The sequence below is a fragment of the Lupinus angustifolius genome, chromosome LG11 (assembly GCF_001865875.1).
Source record: "Lupinus angustifolius cultivar Tanjil chromosome LG11, LupAngTanjil_v1.0, whole genome shotgun sequence".
Lineage (NCBI taxonomy): Eukaryota > Viridiplantae > Streptophyta > Magnoliopsida > Fabales > Fabaceae > Lupinus > Lupinus angustifolius.
This window is the reverse complement of record NC_032019.1, coordinates 15,253,097-15,274,200: the sequence shown is the minus strand read 5'-3', so window position 1 is coordinate 15,274,200 and position 21,104 is coordinate 15,253,097.

Sequence of the window (21,104 nt, the reverse complement as noted above, 5' to 3'; positions counted from 1 at the left end):
TAATTTGCATTTCCATTTTTGTTGTTTATGTAAGTGGTCGAATTTAATCTGACTTTTTAATGAATGAAGATAGTCTTTTCTATCTTGTTTAGGCAGTTTATTTTTTGTCTATCAACTGGTGGATAATAACAGTGAACCGCCATGACCCGATCTACATAATTGAGCTTCCGTTAAATAACAAAACTTGGTTTTTCCTGAATCGTGTGCTACGAGGATAGGTGCATGCTTTAAGTGAGTACAAGTTCTATTGCTCGAGATAAAATATTACCAATTGTTAGGTTGTCTACCTCCACGACTAAAATTTCATGAAAGCATGTGGTAAATGTTAATCCATTAATGTTGTTTGATAAATTTTATCTATGAAACTCTTCTTTAATATATTTTTAATTATCTTTAATTCAATTCTAGACATTGTTTACTATTTTACTCTTCAAATTTATAATAGTTTTATGAAAATAACTAGAATAATTATTTAGTGGAATCAATTGAATTTCTGTACAATCCAATATTTTATTACCTAACTACAAAACTGTACACTTAAAAGTATTGCACTCACCAACTACCTTTTTTCAAAGAACTAGTAAGTTACTCATGTATTTGCATAAGATGATTTTTTTTGCCGCATGGTTAAGAACATGAATGTTAACCATGCATTCATATAGTTAAGAACACAAAATTTACTCATGCATTCACATGATTAAGAATACACATGTTGCCCATATATTCATATTATTAAGAATACACATATTGCCCGTGCATTCGCATAATCAAAACATATTCAAATACATAAGGAAAATAAATGATAATGATGTTGTAAAACTTCCTATTGAAAATGTTACAATGAAAACACATAATATACTATAATATTATAGTATATATGCCTAAAAGAGAAACATTCCCACTGAGTACAACAACCACAAAAGAAAACAAAATAATACTTGCAATGTCAAAACCATTAAGAAATGCATAACAAAACACTGAATTCCATATCCATCACTTGCCCTATATTTTGGATGCGTATCTAACACAATTGAAATAACTTGGGAGACTGACATATCCTCAAGGTGCTCATTCATGAGGATGCTTATATAACACAATTGAAATCCTCATACAATGTATTTTATTGTTAACATTGATCAAAAGCCATATATTTAGTATATATTCCAATATGATAGGAAATAAAAGATGGAAGTTACTAATACCTGATATCCATGAGAAAGATGCCCTGTATGAGGAAGATCAAGTGCCATGATTCTATTACGTGGTTTTAGCAATGCATTATAAACATGAAAGTTTACATAGATAAACAAATGTTATTATACATATAAAATTTAAAACAAATAAAATGGTTGTACCCAATTGTTTGATTTATACACACATGCCCAATGAACCAATACATTAGCAAAGCATCCTCCAAAAAAAAACAATATTAAAAAAATCCTAACCTTATTGAAGACAAGGTTAGATTGTTACCTTATCCATACGATCAAACTTAATATCACCCCTAATTTAATGACGAAACACTCAACTTATCAAATAAACAAATACAATATTGTAAGTGAATGTATATATATATATATATATATATATATACATATAGATCATGTACATACTATATGTTTTGAGAGTTTATTCGGCCTTGAGGATGTTATCCTTGTAAATCATACGATGTTGATCAAAATCATATGTCAAACATGTTCTTCTAAGTAGTTCAAATTTGTCAAACTTGTTTTAAAAATAAAAAATGATAAACAAAAGCCTATGTCAAAAACAAAGCTTTGGAGTACCTTTTCACTTGACATATTGAGTATATTAGAGACGACCTTCATCGTCCCGTCGTCATTAAAGAAAACTCACTCCTCCGGTTTTCCAACAATAAGAACATATATATAAAATAAACACAAAAATTATATAAAAAAATACACTTTAAGGGACCAGGCAAAACACATTTTCACTTTATCTTTTTAGGGTTGAAGATATTTAACCTTTTAACATAATGGAAAGAAAAGAATAAGCATAAATAGCCTCATAGTAGATATGTTGCCAAAAGCTATAACCTTATCATGTCACATAAGAACGTAAATACATCCATTCTAGCTAAAATAAATACCTTTGAAGAGAATGATTCATAGAGCTGTAGGGCTCTATACCATTTATTAGTGACATAATCTTGCAAGATGCACCAAAAGAAAGACATGATAAACATCTAAAAACAATCATATCCAATATATGCCTATTTTCAACTCAGATTAAATGAATCTATATACCGTAAAAAATATTCTTGTTGGGGCATCATTGAAAGCAACTCTAGCAAGTCCAAAATCACAAATTTTTAGTTTGCAGTTTGCGTTGACCAATATATTCTTAGGCTTAAGATCTTTGTGATACACGTTTCTGCAATCAAACATATGCTTATTTAGAAACAATTAAATGGTATATTTTATTAAAAAACATAACATATAGGCTACAAAAAGAGTGACAACCATTTATCTGTATAATATACTTCAAACACATAACATCTGATAAATAACGAAGAGTAAAACATGAGAGAATGAAGAGTAAAACAATAGAGAAAATACTGTAAATAAAATAGGAGAGATAGAGGTAGAATAGAAGGGGAGAAAATGAAGAGTTTGATGAGAGAATTCAGACTTCAGAATTTATCAAGCCAAATTAAATCTTCCACTTTTAATTTTAAAATATTAAATAAAGAAGGAAAAATGATTAGGGTGAGGATATAGTGGTAACATTTCCAATGCCATTTATTGGGTTCATTGTTTTAATAACATAAAGATCAAACCTGTTTTGGAGAGAAAATATTGAAGGAGAGGCTGACACTTATCTATGATAATATGGTAAGAATATTTTTTTGTTACATACATAGTATATTGTGTATTTTAGGAAATGATTGTTTCAACGTTTAGCCACAACTATTATTTAGATATCTTAATTTGTTATGTCTTTAATTTTCTCTTTGTTCTTTTGAAATCAAATTGGATTTCCTTTTTTTAGTTCCTCATTTGATTTCATTCCATGTTTTTTCATACACCAATCGATGTTCTGTCTTAGAGGGACAGTGCCATTCATATCTTAGGGTGAGTAAATACACATCCTCAATTTTTTTCCTACCCTATAATATTTAATATTTGTTGAACCTATTAGTTATATAATTGTACCAATATCATTTAGTTATTCTATAAAAATTTATATCACTTAATCTTTATTATTTATACTTGAGTCGATCATAAATTCAATTAATTATTGGGTCAATGATGGAATTAGTAAGTAACTATTAAACAAGTTAAATCGATATACCATAAAAAATTATTAAAGTTTTATAATACTACATAACATGATTTAATAATTTTATACTTGAATTTTAAAGATATTATTATTACACAAATACTAATTAAACGACCAACAAAAAAGTTTTCGATAATAAAATATCATAAATAAGTTAAAACATCGTTAAATAACATAGTTTCTAGGATTTGATGGACGGGTAAGATAGATCGAGTTAACATTTTTATGCGCAAAATAGTGAAGTCAAACAGATCCATGTTGGTTTTAGTTTATAGTCGATCAAATGAGCAACTCGAATAAGTTGGATGTCCAACCTAGGTTAGATCAATCAAATTTAATAACACTACATTTATATAAATTTGCATCCCTGACTCCAATCCTAAATCTATCATTGTAGTGTCTTATTATCTTTTTGAATCTTTTCATTCCAATGCTTGTTGTAATTTCTTTATATTTTTTGTGAGTGATATGTAATCTCTTATTACTCACATGCAGAAAAATCAGAGAATGAATTAAAATATGATTCAAATCCATTTATCTTTTGCACATCTATGTTTATCTTGCATATGCTTTTAATTGCATATAGTATATACATGCACACACATGCACATATCTCAATGGTAGAAATAAAATGAATTTTATGATTATGAGTTCCTAAAGTTAAAAGTTTGAATTGTGCACTCTTTAGGGAGAATGAAATAGTGCAACAATAATTAAATTTGAAGGATGATACAATCAATAAATTTATGAGATCAAAATGACTACATATCAAGACTAGGGTGTTACAATACACACATTTGTTCTTGATTGTCAAACACTATCAACATTAAAATATTTAACTACTAACCAAAATAATGTTGTAGAGTCCCTTGTCTTCATTATTGTTATGACTATGCTTCTTCTTTTTATTAGAAAGTGATTTTCATGATGTTCCTAATCCTACTCAAGACATCAAAGACAACATGAAAGCCAAGGAAGAAAATAAGCTTAAGAAGAAGATGACTTAGTGTTTTTAGTTTTTCTCTATTTTCTGGTCTTTAGTTTTTTGGGCTTTCTGTTTCATAGGCCTATTAGTTTCCCTTTTCATTTTTTTTTGTTTTTCCTAATCTGTTTGGTGAGTGGAGTTAGTTGGTTAACCAACTTTCTATTTAAAGCCTTTTATTTTCTTCTTTAAAGTAAGAAAATCTTTATCACATTACTTTTCAGTTAATGGTTCTTGCAAATACAAAAACTTCATTCATCATCTTCAGAAGAGGCTCTGCCACACCTAAACCGCTTCAATTTTTCTTTCTCTATATCATCATCTTCTTCTTTCTCTGATATGCTATTTCTGTTCTTCTTATCTTCCATTATTATTCACTATTTTTCAAATCACCATCAATTAAGATGGGTAATCGAGCCATAACGCCCATTAATCCTGCTCAAGATCCTTCATATACATTCTTCATACATCCAAGTGAGAATGCTGGTGCTACTTTAGTTTCAATTATATTGAATGATGATAACTACCATACTTGGTCCCAAGCGATAGCAAAATCTATAATGACCAAGAACAAACTGAATTTCATTGACGATTCTCTGCCAAAACCCCAAATAGATGATCCTAGTTTTTCCAATTGGGACAGATGTAACACATTAGTGGTTTCTTGACTAATACAATCAATTGATTCAACAATATCGCAAAGTGTGCTATGGACGGAGACAACCATGGAAATATAGCAAGACTTAAACGAGAGGTACTACCAAGGAGATATCTTCAGAATCTCTAAATTACTTGGAGAAATACACACTTATAAGCAGGGAAATCTAGAAATTGGGGCATACTACTCACACATCAAAGGATTATGGCAAGAATTGGAAAAATTTAGATTCATGCCACCATGTTCTTTCAAGTGCACCTTGGCCCCCATTTCCAAAACCTATTAAGAGAATGACTATGTAATATGCTTTCTCAAGGGCTTGAATGAGCATCATGAAAGTGTAAGGTCACAAATTATGCTCATGGATCCCTTGCCAACTATCAATAAATACTTCGCTTTATTGACTCAACAAGAAATATATCTTCATTCCCACTATAATGAGCCAGAGGTATTGATGAGTGCTACTGAAAATGCATACAATCATAGTAGTAATGAATCTGGTTCCAACATTGGAGGGAATAGAGGAAGAGGTAGAGGAATATCTTATCAGAATTCAGGAGGGAGAGGATCTTAGACTTAGGGAAGATTTGGAAGCAACTCAGGGAGAACATCAGATGGAAGAGGTACTAAGGTGTGCACCTATTGCAATAGAACAAGACACACTGTAGACCAATGCTAGAAAAAGCATGGGTTCTCACCTGATACTTTAAGAACAACAATGTTAACAATGTCACAACTATGGAGGAATTCACACACAATGATGAGATGGAGAACGACATGAATGAACAAGTTGTGCAGATATCAACCTCATAACCTAATCATGTTGTCAACAACTTCAGTATTCACCTTGATCAATCAAAGGGTAAAGGTAATGTGCATTTGTTTGCCTGTTCAAGTAAGTCTCTATAATGGATCTTGGATACTGGGGCCACTGATCATGTGTGCCATACTTAATACCTCTACCAAAATTTTAAGCATATAAAACCTATTATGGTAACTCTGCCTGATGGCAATCAAATCTTAACTTCTATATCAGGTAGTATCATGTTTTCAAGACATTTGATTTTAACAGATGTGTTGTTCATCCCTTCCTTTCACTACAATTTAGTTTCTGTTTCCAAACTGACCAGTACCATACCTTACAAGCTAACTTTTCTTGATGACTCTTTCCAAATTTAGGACATGTCCTCTTTGAAGATGATTGGTGTAGCTAATTTAAAGGCATGACTCTAGGCTATAAGGAATCATGCTAAGTCTATAACAAGACCTTTAGATAATCAATTTGTTCAATATACAATTAGTTCTTTTACATGATATGATTCCAATGTATGGCATAATAGATTAGGACACCCTTCACATGAAAAGATAACAGTGATGCAAAAATATTACCCTACTATTAAATGCAATAAGACTGATTTACCTTGCCATACTTTTCATTTAGCTAAGCAGAAAAGATTACCATATAGCAATAGTATTTCTAGATCTGCTTATGTTTTTTATCTCTTACATATGGATATTTGGGGCCCTTTCTCCATGCCTAGTAATTTGGAACATAAGTTTTTCTTAACCATAATGGATGATAAATCTAGATACACTTGGATTTATTTCAAGAAGGCCAAGTCTGAAGTTCCCAACTTGATTAGGAATTTTGCATCATTGGTCAATACTCAATTTGGATCCAAAATCAAGAGTATTAGGAGTGACAATGGTAAGGAGTTTTATATGAGTGAGTTTTATGCCAACAATGGCATTGAGCATCAAACCAACTATGTTGAAACCCCTCAGCAGAATGGCATAGTAGAGAGAAAACATCAACACATTCTTTCTAACTTAAAGGAAAATGGCAGCCTACCAAATATTTATCCAATAGGAGTCCTTATGTTGTCTTATATAATAGGATACCTAATATATCCAACTTAAAGGTTTTTGGATGTTTAAGCTATGCATCCACTCTTACCTCACATAGGAGAAAATGCATCTTTCTTGGCCTAAGACAAGGAGTCAAAGGTTTTATCCGGATGGATGTTGATTCTCATGAGATTTTCTTGTCAAGGAATACTATATTTTATGAGCACATCTTCCCTTACAAAGATGTTGCTAAAACCGAAAGCATTCCTGATAATAATCCTCAGCCAATACCTATTATTGATAAGATATATGCCTTGACTCCCAATAATGTCAGTAATAACCAAGTTGTGCATGATCTTAGTGGTGATTCATTCCTGCAATCTCAGAACAGTCCTAGGGACAATTCTGTTCAGAACCAAAATGAAAATTTTAATTCTAGTAATACCATTCAGGATCAATCCTCCTCTCTCAGCAACATGAATGACATTACTAACCAAAATGGTTCTACTTCCCTTTTTCCTAGACAATCTCTTAGGCCTAGACAGAGACTTCAATACCTTCAAATTACCACTGCTCCATGTTTGCCTCCTCTAATGCAGGCAAGCTTAGTGATTCTAGATCTAATACCAACACATATCCTTTAAGAAACAATCTCTCTTATGATAGACTATCTAAAGATCATAAACATTTCTCCCTAAGCATTTCTTCCAACATTGAGCCTGCACATTACAATGATGCAATAACATTTGACTGTTGGAGGAATTCTATCAAGAAAGAACTCACTACCCTTAATGACAATAAGACCTGGATCATAACTTCTCTCCCCAACAATAAAAGAGCCATAGGGTGTAAGTGGGTGTTTAAAATCAAGTATAGGTCAGATGGTTCTATTGAAAGGCATAAGGCTAGGCTTGTAGCTAAGGGTTTCACTCAAACTGGAGGTTTAGATTACTTAGAAACTTTTAGCCATGTGGTAAAGATGACCACCATTAGAGTTATCCTTTCTTCTGCTTATAAATGGCACCTTCACCAATTGGACATAAACACTGCTTTCCTTCATGGAGATTTAAAAGAGCATGTATACATGAAAGTTCCTCCAGGTATTCAAACTGAAAGTCCAGGGCTGGTTTGTAAGTTTCAAAAATCCAGTTATGACTTAAAATATGCTAGTAGGCAGTGGCATAATAAGCTCACTACAGTCCTTATACAATCTGGTTTCTCCAAATCCATTGTTGATTATTCATTAAATCTCTCAACTCTAGTTTTACTACAATTCTTGTGTATGTTGATGATCTCATTTTAACAGGAAATAACATGATTGAAATAAACCATATGAATAGTTATTGGATTATGAATTCAGTATCAAGGATCTTGGTAAGTTGAAATTTTTCTTAGGGATGGAAATTGGAAGATCTACTCAAGGTATCCTCCTTTACCAAAGGAAATATGCTCTTGATCTCCTACAAGAGACAAGAATGCTTGCTGCAAAATCCTCCTACACTCCTATGGAATACTCTGCCAAATTTATTCATTCTAAATGTGGTGATCTCTTACCTAATCCTAACATTTATAGAAGGTTAATTGGAAAGCTTGTTTACTTAACTCACACTAGACAGAATTTAAGTTTTGTAGTTGGTCACTTAAGCCAGTTTCTCTCTACTCCCGCTGATAAACACTTGGAGGCTGCAATGAGGATTGTAAGGTACATAAAAGGCACCATCACCATAGGAGTCTTCTTCCCATCCAATTGTGACTTTAAATTGAAGGGCTACACTAATTCAGATTGGGAAACATGTATAGATACTAGAAGATCTATATCTGGGTATTGTTTCTATCTTGGAAACTCACTCAAGTCCTGGAAGAGCAAAAAGCAGAGAACAATGTCAAGATCTTCAGTTGAAGCCGAGTATAGGGCAATAATTCTTGCTGCTTGTAAAGCACAGTGGTTGGTGCATCTTCTTCAAGATCTTGTAGTGCATTATACTGAGTCTATCATGCTATATTGTGACAATCAATCTGCCTTATACATAGTTGCTAATCTCATGTTCCATGAGAGAACAAAACACATAGAGATAGATTGTCCCTTAGTTTGTGAGAGGGTTCAATCAGGTCTCACATACTTGCTTCCAATCAACACCACTTCTCAAGCTGCAGACATATTCACCAAGTCTTTATCTCCTCAACTTTTCAAAAACATTCACTCCAAGCTTGGCATTTTTGACATTCACATGCCAACTTGTGGGGGACTATTAGAAACTGATGTTCATGATGTTCCTAATCTTACTCAAGACATCAAAGACGTCATGGAAGCCAAGGAAGAAAATAAGCTTAAGAAGAAGTTGACTTAGTGTTTTTAGTTTTTCTCTATTTTCCGGTCTTTAGTTTTTTGGGCTTTCTGTTTCATCGGCTCATTAGTTTCCCTTTTCAATTTTTCTGTTTTTCCTAATTTGTTTAGTGAGTGGAGTTAGTTAGTTAACCAACTTTCTATTTAAAGCCTTTTCTTGTCTTCTTATTACTTTTCAGTTTATGTTTCTTGCAAATACAAAAGCTTCATTCATCATCTTCTTTTCTTCAATTGTTCTTGGTGATTTGCCATAATGGGATACCATAGATTTAATACTTTTTGAGCCAAGTAAATTTGTTATCTCTTATCCATATAAATTAACAAACAAGTAACTTGTGCTAAATATATAACCTCGTCCTATAATTATTACCTTCTACTTTTTAAAAATAAAATGGGAACAATATAAAATAAAAAGTTGGATTTGACTACATCAGAATTGAGATTTGACAATACATATTTAGCATCGTTTTTGTGTGTAAATGTTGTGAAATGTTAGGCGAAGATCCATGTTATAGACTAATCAACATTTCATGTAGTAAGTATGTCCATGATAGATAATTCAACAACACATTTGTAGCACACATTGTTGATTTTACTATCCCATATCCATTAGCTGATTTTAACGTATTCAACAACACTTTTGTAACAAATGCGGATGATTTTAAGACATTCAACAACACCTTGTATAACAATTGTTGTTGATTTTAAACATAGAATATGTATCACCATTCATATTCGACTTACCACTACTAATTCATTTCACTTTCTCCTTTACTCCTCTTAAGAAACCACACGAAACGACAACAACATAACACATAACACCTGAAATTCTCATGAGTAACCATTTATAATTCCCTCTTTTTCTATTTGAACCTCCTCTCCTCTTTCTCCAATATTTATTTACCTTTGATTATTTAATTATAATGTTATATATATTTGACTTTAGAATTTTTGAAGCGCAATTTAGAATCCCCTATCTTCTTATGTGCTTCATTTCTCTTATAATTTTATTTCAGCACTTTTAATTTCCTTGTTGTTAGATGTATTTACACCTTTGTTTGTATGTGTAAAATATGTGTTTGATTATTTGCATATGCAAGTTATTTTAGTATACATGCTTTTTTTTTTTGTAATTGTTTTTTTTTCCAGGACATACATATTCTTTTTTCAAGAATTGCGTGTTATTATGTTGTTTGTTCCAACAATTTTCATTCATGCCTTACAATCGTTTAAAATATATAAATGGGAATTGGTAAAGAGTCTCTCTGTTTTAGATTTATTTTCTCTCTTTTTTATTTTAGTGCAAAATGAGGGCTTGGGTTTTGGATGTAGCACTTGTTAGATTTTGTATTTGTCATACTTTTAGGAGGCTCCCGACCAGTATGGTATCAGAGCCACCTCAGGAAAACAGGGGGTACATATGGTATGAATGTTATAGGAGAGGTGAGTAGGAGAGGACACACACTCATGAATACAACTACTAAAGAAGACAGGCCCATTCTCCTAAGCTCATCGCTTTCCATACCCAAATCCTGCTCTAAAACCATTTCTTCGAAAATCAAGAACCTTATAGAATACTCATATGTCCCGGATGATGCAAAGATAGCAGAAACCGTTCCACTCCTTCTTAGTCCATACAATATATTCAGGAGACAAAGATCCTTCGTGAAATCTATATCTCGCTTAATCTCCAAAAACAGGCCAAATGTTAAAGAATACATCCAATCTTCCAGACTTGACCAGCGTAGCCTCGCGGCTACAAGTCGAGAACAATATGTAGACTTGGAAATTCCTACCAGCCTTATAAATCACTGGAAAACGGAAGGATATACTACCCTTCACTTTGGAGCTGTAAGACTCATCCTTTCATTACATGGAAGGAAGGGTCTCCCTGTCACAGCAAGGATTGCCTTGTTAGACTCGAGCTACATTCACTATGAAAATGCTGTGATCGACACTGTTCTCACGACTCTAAATGATGGGAGTGTTGTGTTAACCATTTTCCCAAACTTCAATGTTAGTATGAGAGACCCCACTTTGTCTACCAGACTAAAGGTCCAAGTCCAACTCACAGGAGCAGACCAAGTTCCGGAGGCTTTATCTGCAACCTTGCACCACCAAATAATCTATAGACTCCAAAACCATTCTATAGACCTACCTTTACCTGCATGCGCGACAAATGCTTTATTTATCGTAGCCAATGGTGATGAAGAAACCCCATCAATTGTCCAAGTCCCAAGGAAGATTCCTCGTGAAGAATTGCACATGTTGATTCCTTTTGAATGGATAACTAACTATGAAAGACTTCATTCCGAAAGAAAGCCAGTACAATATTTTGAAGCGACATTCAGAAGATCCGTCGACGGATCTGTAAGGACCATATTTAAGAAGCCATATGAAGGGCCCAACAATAACACTCCATCTGTCTTCCAATCCTTAATGATCACACCCGCTGGTGGAGAAGATTGGTGTCCTGTCCATAGTTTCACTTCTAAAGGAGACCCCATCTATACAGATAAGATAGGTGGACATTTTATCTGGGACGTTAATCCAGATATGTGTGACCTCGGATGTGAATGTTCGATGCACTATGATGACACTAGCGATGAGGAGACAGAAAAGAGAAGGAAGAACAGGTCTCGCTGCAAGCCTCCTCCATCTCCAAGAAGAAGATCTGACCTAGAAAATGGCCCCTAGGTGTGAATCCACAAAAATAGAAAGCCCATTTCTATATACGAAGAAGGGCTTAAGATACTCAGGGATGAAGGGTTCGCTCCTGTGCCACAGCCACCTAATGACCCTACTCTGATCTCATTGTCCCCAAAGGATGCATATCGGACATGTAAGCCACGATCGCTGACCGCTGTTCCTCAACCCATTCCATGCATGATGTTTTCTTCTTCATCCCCTCTATATGATAGAGAGTTTCCTTCCCTTGAGAGAAGGACAGACCCGGTCTCGAAACTCTCTCCAAAATCTTTTATTCAACCAACTGAAGTCCAAGCCGATGGAAAGCCTAAGCCTCTGAGCCAAGCTGAAGAAGTACTTAATTGGCAAACTGAAAATGCCAAGGCTCAAAACTCTATTTTGAAGAATCTTGATGCAAGAGTGAGCAGAATAACTAATAGCATTGAACAAACTGACCAAAAGCTCCAATACTTGTCATCCAAGATGCATAAGTATTACAAGACTCTTTAATCACAAATCATCCAGCTTGAGGGTGAGATGAGAGAGGTTTTAGAGGCTAGAACATGTTTTGGCGAAGATTTTGATCTAAAAGAAAGAGAAATCAGACACCTTCACTCTCAGGTAAGAGACATGACGATTATATCAATGCCCACACGGCAGCTCAGAGCAAAGAATCTGAAGCTCATCCATTTCTCAACATTCATGCTTTCCCAACATACTACACTCCCACTATTAAGGCTCCATCTTTCTTTCCAACAACCTCATACAATAATCTACCATACACTTTCCCAACTGCCTATAGACCAAAGTCCCAAAGGACGCATGTGCGTACGGGAAAAAAATCCAAGATCAGTAGTTCCTCCTCAGACTCGCTGCCCAATCCTGAACCTCCTCAGAAAAGAGGAACAACCAAGGGAGAGTCTTTTCAAAAAGATTCTCCTACAGGAGAACAACCTCTCCATGCGATGGCCTCCATGGAAAAATCACTGAAAAGGGAGACAGGACAAAGGTTGTCACCTCAAAGTTCAGAAATTGAGAAGTCCAGTGATCTAGAGACATAATTTCTTCCTAGTTCTGATTCTGAAATGGAGATGACCAATATCACAGATATGCTCATGGTCAACACTTCTACGTCGAGAGTACAAAATGATGCATTAAATCCCTGGAGGAAGAAGTGATTTCGTCTCCAAAAAGGAATACCAATTCCAAACCAAACGGAGGACCCTGGTTCACCTTTGATGATTTGCCTCCAAGAAAATGGAGAAAGAGACTCCTTGACTTTGGAGCATGGCTAGACACTAAAATGATGAAAGATGATGCAGACTCTTACAGAGTCATAGAGGAGTTTTGTTGTAGAATGACCGGTACCTTGAAATAGTGGTACCATAATCTTGGACAAGTTAGGCAAGACCAATTCCATAGATTGCACAATACTGCTGAAGTTCTAGGGGCGATCCACCAAGAGTTTATCGGAGATATGAGCATCTTCGATAAAAAGATGAGACAGGAGTTCTTTGAAATGAAATGTTGCTCACTAAAGGTAAAAAATCTGGAGAAGCATTTCGAGAGAATTTCGCAACGATTCTACTTGTCAAATGGCTACAATGACAACAGTTTGAAAAATACTTATGTAGCCTCTCTCCCACAAGAACTCCAACCCGAACTTCATAGGATGGTAGCCGCTTCACAGAAAGACTTCAGTGCCCTCACTCTAGGGCAAATTCACCAGTTAACATTAGAAGCTCTTGACAAACTTTGCAAGCAACACCAATTCTTCTCTGACATATTGAAACAAAAGTCCAAATTCACTAAGGCATGCACAAAACCATACTTGGAAATCCAATGTAAAGAGAAGAGTTGCACTTGCTCCACAAAGAAGAAGTTTCACAAACAAAAGTTTGAGAGAATTCCCCGACGAAGAAAGAAGCCCTTGAAGTTCTTTCGGAGGAAAGGGAATAGAGGGAAGAAGAGTGGTCAGAGGTGTTTCATCTGTGGACAGATAGGGCATTTTTCAAAAACCTGTCCAAACAAAACTGCCAAGGCCGCCAAACTCATTAATTCCTTAGAACCTCTAGAAGGGGGCATAGAATCACTTTACTCAGAACAGAGTTCTGCAGATGATGAAACTCTCTTTGTCAGGATTCCTCTTCTGAAGCCAGCCTAACTTCGGAATCAGAGGCTATTTCTGATGATGAATACCTTTCGATATTCTCCATTCAGGGAATAGACAGTCTTTCACCTACTCCTCCACTGCCTTGTGTTGAAATCCAAATCCTTGCCTCAAAATTTGCTCACCCGAGAAGGGTAATTGCCTAAATGGATACAGGAGCACATCGCACAATGTTGAATCCCGAGATCCTCCCCAATGAAGCTTGGAGTCGACAATCACACTTTTTCCTTGCAGCAAATGGGAAAACATTTAGGACTGATGTTGTGTCAAAAGCTCCCATAGGGATTAGGTTTTTCCCTGAATGCACCATATGGACAAAAGTCATTCGAAGCAACCTCCCTAACAAAGACATATTAATAGGCATGGATGTATATGCTATGGCAGGAAGACTCCAAATCCTTCATTCGGGAATCAAATACAAAAGAGAATTTAAGCCATATTTTGAGATTACCAAGCTCTACACTCTCTCAGAAGCCCCTGGTGAATTCCAAGATATACGGGACAAGCTCATATCCTTATGTGCAGACAACCATGAACAATTCAACCATCCAAAACCCCTCTGGAAAAATCCAGACTTCTTTGTGCAGCTTCCGTTCAAGCTGAATGAAGATATCAATCCTAAAAAGCAACACACCCAGGGATGAGTCCTCCTGACTTCCTTGAGGCTAAACAGGAGTGTGCCCAAATGATAAAACAAGGTCTGATCGAGCCCACAAAGTCTGAGTGGGCATGCCAAGCCTTCTATGTTGATAAGAGATCTGAAAAAATAAGAGGAAAAAAAAGGCTAGTAGTTGACTATCGGCCACTCAGTCACTTCCTCAAGGATGACAAATTTCCGATCCCTAAAGCATCTTCCCAGCATGTGTTGATCAGGGACGCCAAGATATACTCAAAATTTGACCTTAAATCTGGGTTTTGGCAACTTCGATTAGACCCTACTGATCGCCACAAGACTGCATTCTGCATCCCAAATGCACAATACCAATGGACAGTCCTACCTTTTGGGTTAAAGGTTGCCCCCTCTCTCTTCCAAAAGGCAATGACCAAAATCTTTGAGCCTATCTTAGATAGCATCTTAATCTACATTGATGATGTTCTTCGGTTCTTCAAAGGACAAGTCCTCCCACAAAAATTTATTGTCCTCCACAAAAATTTATTAGATCAATTTTTCAGCCTTGCCCAACAACATGGAATAATGTTATCCGAAAGGAAGATTCAATTGGGACAAACTGAAATTGACTTCTTGGGAATGCATTTTTCCAATGGAAGTTACCAGCCTCAACCACATATTGCACAAGAACTGCTAAATTTTCCTGATGAAAATCTCTCGACTAAGCAAGTCCAACAGTTCCTTGGAATTCTCAATTATGTTTAGGATTTTATCCCCAATGCGGCAAACTGGACAAGCCAACTCTCCAAGATGCTAAAGAAGAATGTTACTCCGTGGAGCTCACAACAAACCGAGGCGGTTAAGGAACTAAAGAAGATTCCTCAAAATCCTTCAGCACTTAAAATCCCAACCTCCGGCAAACGAATCCTACAAACTGATGCAAGTGATCAATTCTGGGGGGCAGTCTTGATTGAAGAAGTAAAGGAGAGAAGATACTATTGTGGGCATGCTAGTGGCCAATTCAAGGATGCAGAAAAACATTATCACACTATCTATAAAGAGGCTCTTGCTGTCAAGTACGGGATCCAAAAATTTGATTTTTATCTCAGAGGCCATACATTTGAAGTACAAATGGACAACTCCTCTTTCCCCAAGATTCTAGAATTCAAAAACAAGATGCCACCTGATCCTCAGATACTCAGGTTGAAAAGTTGGTTTTCTAGATATGATTTTAATGTTAAACACATTAAAGGAAACCAAAATTTAGTCCCAGATTTCCTCTCTAGACCAAACAAACTCATCAGCCTCATCACCAGTGTCAATATTTTCCCACTAATCCTAATGGTCAATAATTTACCAGAATATGCCTCCACAACCAAAGACCTCCCTCAAGGAGTAGATTTGTCCTTTTCACCTGCAAAACTTAAAGAGTATGCAAAGAATCGCCTTCATTATTTTTTGCATAAAGCTCTTACAGGTTGCAAGGATAGTTTTCAAGAAAATCTTTTCCATCTAGAGGTTCCTTTCAACAATGCCATTTCAATCAATCCTCACCGTAGATATATCCTTTCAGAGGATCTACTATGGTACACATGGTGTGCCACTATTTTGTATGTCACACCCATTGCTTTACAAACTCAATTCACATATAGGTTCCTGACTGATCCCCGAAATCATGATCATTTGCTTTGGACTCTGTTAGAATGGTTCTCACCTTTAAGCTGGTGGCGGGCAAGATTGAATGATGCTCTAGAAAACGCTATAGCAAGAAAATATCCTGCAAGAGATTTTCAAAAGTTCAGGACCATTTTTATTGTCCATAGGCCCTACTCACAACACCCTGCTACTAATCTTCCGTGTTCCAGGAACCAAGCCTATGTCTGGGATACCTTTGACACATACCCGTTGGTGGAAAATTGTAGAAAAGAACTTGAAAAGCATTTAAGTCAAGTAAATTTATATGAATATGTGCTAGATAGTTCTATGAGCACTTGCATTAGCCATTGTGATAACCTTACTAACCTCCTGAGGAGCAAAGGGGTAATACAAGTAAATAACTCGTTCTACCAAAGAGTGGGTGAAGCAAGTTCCTCCAGACAAAATGAATTAGGGATCAACCTATCTACAAATACAGACTCAATAATGGAACCGGTAGACCAAGATATGGACCAAGATGCTCAAGACACAAATGCTGAGATAATGGATATACTGTTAGCAGAGAAAGTCACTTATGAAGAGACAAGACCCCCATGGTGGTACACTATGTATGAAAGTGTAAACTCTGAAGAATGGCATTACAATAATCTCTCTCCAAGTCAGATTTCAAGATAAGAAGGAATCTTCCCGAAATCATCCAAAGTAAACATAAAACGTGGTGTCATATAGGACAAAGTGTGATGAGTTGTAAGCTAGGGAATGGTGTGGTGTGATATTGTAAGATAAGGTTTGGTGAGCTGTAAGATTCTTGTGATAGAGATAGAGGTCTGCTTCCTTCTATAAATAGGAGTGCTTAGACCACATTGTACTCAGAACAAGAACAAAATAAAACTTGTGTTTTATCATATCCATGTCTTCCTTCTAAGCCTTCTATCTTTCTGAAAGCCAAAGCTATAATGTTTATACCATAACCCTCTACAGAGATGTTGGTATGCTCTACACTTGCCTCTATGAGGATCATGTACATCAGAAAAGACGTCTGACTTTAGATCCATGCTACGGTCCTGCCTATTGTGGTAACATGCTATATAAGAGTAGCCGAACCTTGAGACAAATAGAAGCCAACGGTTGGCTCATCGAAGTCTCGGTTGGTGAACATTATAGGTGTGTTATCATGATAGGAGGCTCTCGGCCAGTATGGTATCAGAGCCACCTCAGGAAAACAGGGTACATATGGTATGAATGTTTTGCATTTTTGCCTATCATATCTTTTTAGCATAGAGTGATGTTAAATTGTTAACAATATTGAGGTTGTTGGCTGAATTGCAGAAGGAAAAAATGAAAAAGTTGTGAGCATGTTTATTCCGGTTGCCTATAATTTCTGGGTTGGATCCACCTTGCAAGCACACAGCCACATGTTATGATTTGTGGCTTGTGAGTAACTCAATATGTCAAAGAATCTGATCCTGCCTTACTCCAGTACACCTTCGTCTTTGTGATTTTTCTCGAAAAAGAAATTACTATTGTCCCTCATTTCTTTATTTAAAAAAAATAGGTTTGCCATATACCACAATTGCTTTCTTTAGCAAACACTATTGTAAGTAGTACATTCCTCAACACTTCTTAAACAAACTCTCTTTGTCTCCATTTTTTAACAGTGCTTTGTTGAGCAAGTATTATTGATTCTCTATTTTCTAGAGCACTTTTTTAAATAAGCATTGTTCATTCTCTATTTTCTATGGTGCTTTAAAAGTGTTGTAAAGTCTAACCATACATTATACTTTGTTCATATTGGTAATGTTTGCTGTTGAATTTTAATTTAAGCTCTATTGAATAACAATTCTAGCATGAGCCATTTCCAAGATTGTTAATATTAACTTTGCAAATAAACTTGTGTACTACTTCACTGTCACATCATTTTTGATGAAGTTAAAAAAGGGAAAAGAATAAATATGTATATATATACGCACATCTCTGATTAATTTGGTTTATTAGGAGAAGTGGACATAAATAAATTTAATTAACATAAATCCTCAATTTCAAATCTTTGTCTATAAAAAATAAAAAGCGAACTTTAGACTATTCTAGAACATATATGTAATGGCACAACATGTCTATTACCATTTTTGTGGATAAGCTCTAAGAGAAAAAATGTATGCAATGATAACGTATGAGTTTTATATGTTGTTATTGTATTATTCACCATTCATACTTATTTTTATTGACTCTTTATAAAAAATAATCAAAAGAATGATAAATAATATAATAATTATGTATAAATATTTAGAATGAAAAAAATATAAATATTCCACTCAAGTTCTAATATCAAAAGTTCAAAACATTGTCACCTACAATAACTATGATATCCTTATACTTTGCTTTGATATGTTCTATATGATCGCTTTGCTGCTACGCTAGACACATTAGTATTTTTATGAATCAAGTATCAAGAGTATCTATTTTTATATGTCTAATACATATACCGCATTCATACACATTTTTATTATGTCTTCTTCGATAATTCCTACACTTTTACATTAAAATATCTTGCCTAATTTGATTTAGAATATTAGTGTACTCAATTGCACGGTGAAAATATCAACATCTGATTAAAATATTTGTCATTTTTATGCTAGTTATTTTCGAAGGTACATTCGATTTTCTCAATTTTTTTCATCACAAAAAAGGAGGGGATTGATAAGACCATGATATGTCTAATGTGCATTATCCTATGTTTTGATGAATCAAATTAAGGTATAAGGAAAAATACCTTTTTCCATGGACGGATGATTATTATTCCAAAGGGAGATGTGCTCTGCTACAAATAGAAAGTAAGTGCGATTTTGATTTGGGCAGCTCCACTAAGGATATATTGCATTTATTGATACCGTATCAAGAAGCCATCATCCAAGGATGTCTCTGCTGGCCACAAATAGTGAAGACTAATAATACTTTACTAAAGAGTTATTAATTTGAAATTGGAATGAATGTTCTAATTAGAATATAGTATTCCGTTTTCATTCCTTATGTATTTACTTTGAAAGAATTATTAGACATATTTATGAGCTTACATTTATATCCATGACACAAAAAAAGATTATCACTCCAATGTATTTGTTGTAAAACTAGTAGTTTAAAAAATCTATAAGGTGTCGGAAGAGGCAAGGACTAAAATATTTGTTTAACGAATGTAGAGAGGCTTGTTCAATAAATAACACATGCATAGGGCGTGATAGGCTAATTACCAAGGAATAATTAACAACTATGAAGAGACTTGATTATCAAACAAAACTTAAAAGTGGAGTCTAGAGAAATGTAGTTAACAAAGAAAACTCATGTTAACATAGACGTGAACGTGACTCTAACTCTAAAAATTTTCATTTATCTATAAACAAAAATTGGAGTTTCAAGAAAATTACAGGTTTGGATATTGATGGGGAGTGGATTGATGACCCTATCACGGTTAAAAATCACATTTCAACATTCTTTGAGGATAAGTTTGATGAGAACTATCGGAGCAGGCCTTCTCTTGATAGTATTGATTTTAACTGTTTGTCTGATGAGAATAATATTTTCTTAACTGCAAAATTTGAGGTTGAATAAATCAAGGAAGCCATATGGAGTTGTGATGGTGATAAAAGTCCTGAACCTGATGGTTACAATTTTACTTTCTTCAAAAAGTTCTGGGATTACCTTAAGGATGACCTGATCAGTTTGGTGGATGACTTCTATAGGTTCGGCAACCTTCCTAGAGGATGTAATGTTTCGTTTATTGTTCTTATTCCAAAGAAAAAAAAGTCCAAAGGGACTCAATGATTTTCGTCTATCTCCCTCATTGGAAGTATTCAAAAGATTATCTCGAAGTTGCTCGTTGCTAGAATTAAAAAGGTAATCCACTTGGTTATTTCTGATTGTCAGTCTGCTTTCATCAAAGGTATATTCATCATGGATGGTGTGGTTGTGGCTAATGAGGTAATTGATCAAGCTAAAAAGAAGAGGAGAGGAGATTGCTTCATTCTGAAAGTGGACTTCGAAAAGGCTTATGACTCACTGAATTGGGAGTTTCTCATTTATAAGTTGGAGAGATTGGGTTTTTGTCTTAAATGGAGGCTGTGGATAATGAATTTACTTCAAGTAAATTCCGTGTCCATTTTGGTAAATGGGAGTCCTACCAAAGAGTATTCTGTGGCTAAAGGTTTGAGGCAAGGCGATCATTTAGCTCCTTTTCTTTTCCTCATTGTTGCTAAAGGTCTTAGTGGCATCATCAGAATAGCAGTAACAAAGAACATTTATTTTGGGTATAAGGTTGGTAAGGATGCAATGTCTATTTCTCACCTTCAATATGCAGATGACACCCTTCTAATTGGAGAGAATTTCGAGCATAATATTATGGTGCTAAAAAGTATCCTTAAATTTTTTGAATTGGCTTATGGGCTGAAAATTAACTTTCACAAAAGTTGTTTTCTGGGTATAAACTCAAGTAGTAAATTTAATATGAAGGCGGTGGATAAATTGTATTGTGTTGTTGGCTCTATCCCTTTTAATTTTTTGGGAATTCTTGTTGGGGTAAATCCTAAAAGGCTCTCTACTTGGTCTCCTATCATTGAGTCTTTCCAAAAGAAACTCTCTCTTTGGAAGCATAAGCTCATCTCCTTTGGTGGTAGGGTCACTCTTCTAAAATCAGTATTATGTTCCTTACCTATCTATTTCTTTTCTTTCTATAAAGCCACAGTTAGTGTGATAAATTTTATTGTAAAAATTCAGAGACGATTTCTTTGGGGGAAGGGGGAAGAGAGAAAAAGGATTCATTGGGTGAGGTGGGAGAAAGTGTGCTAAAGATGAAGG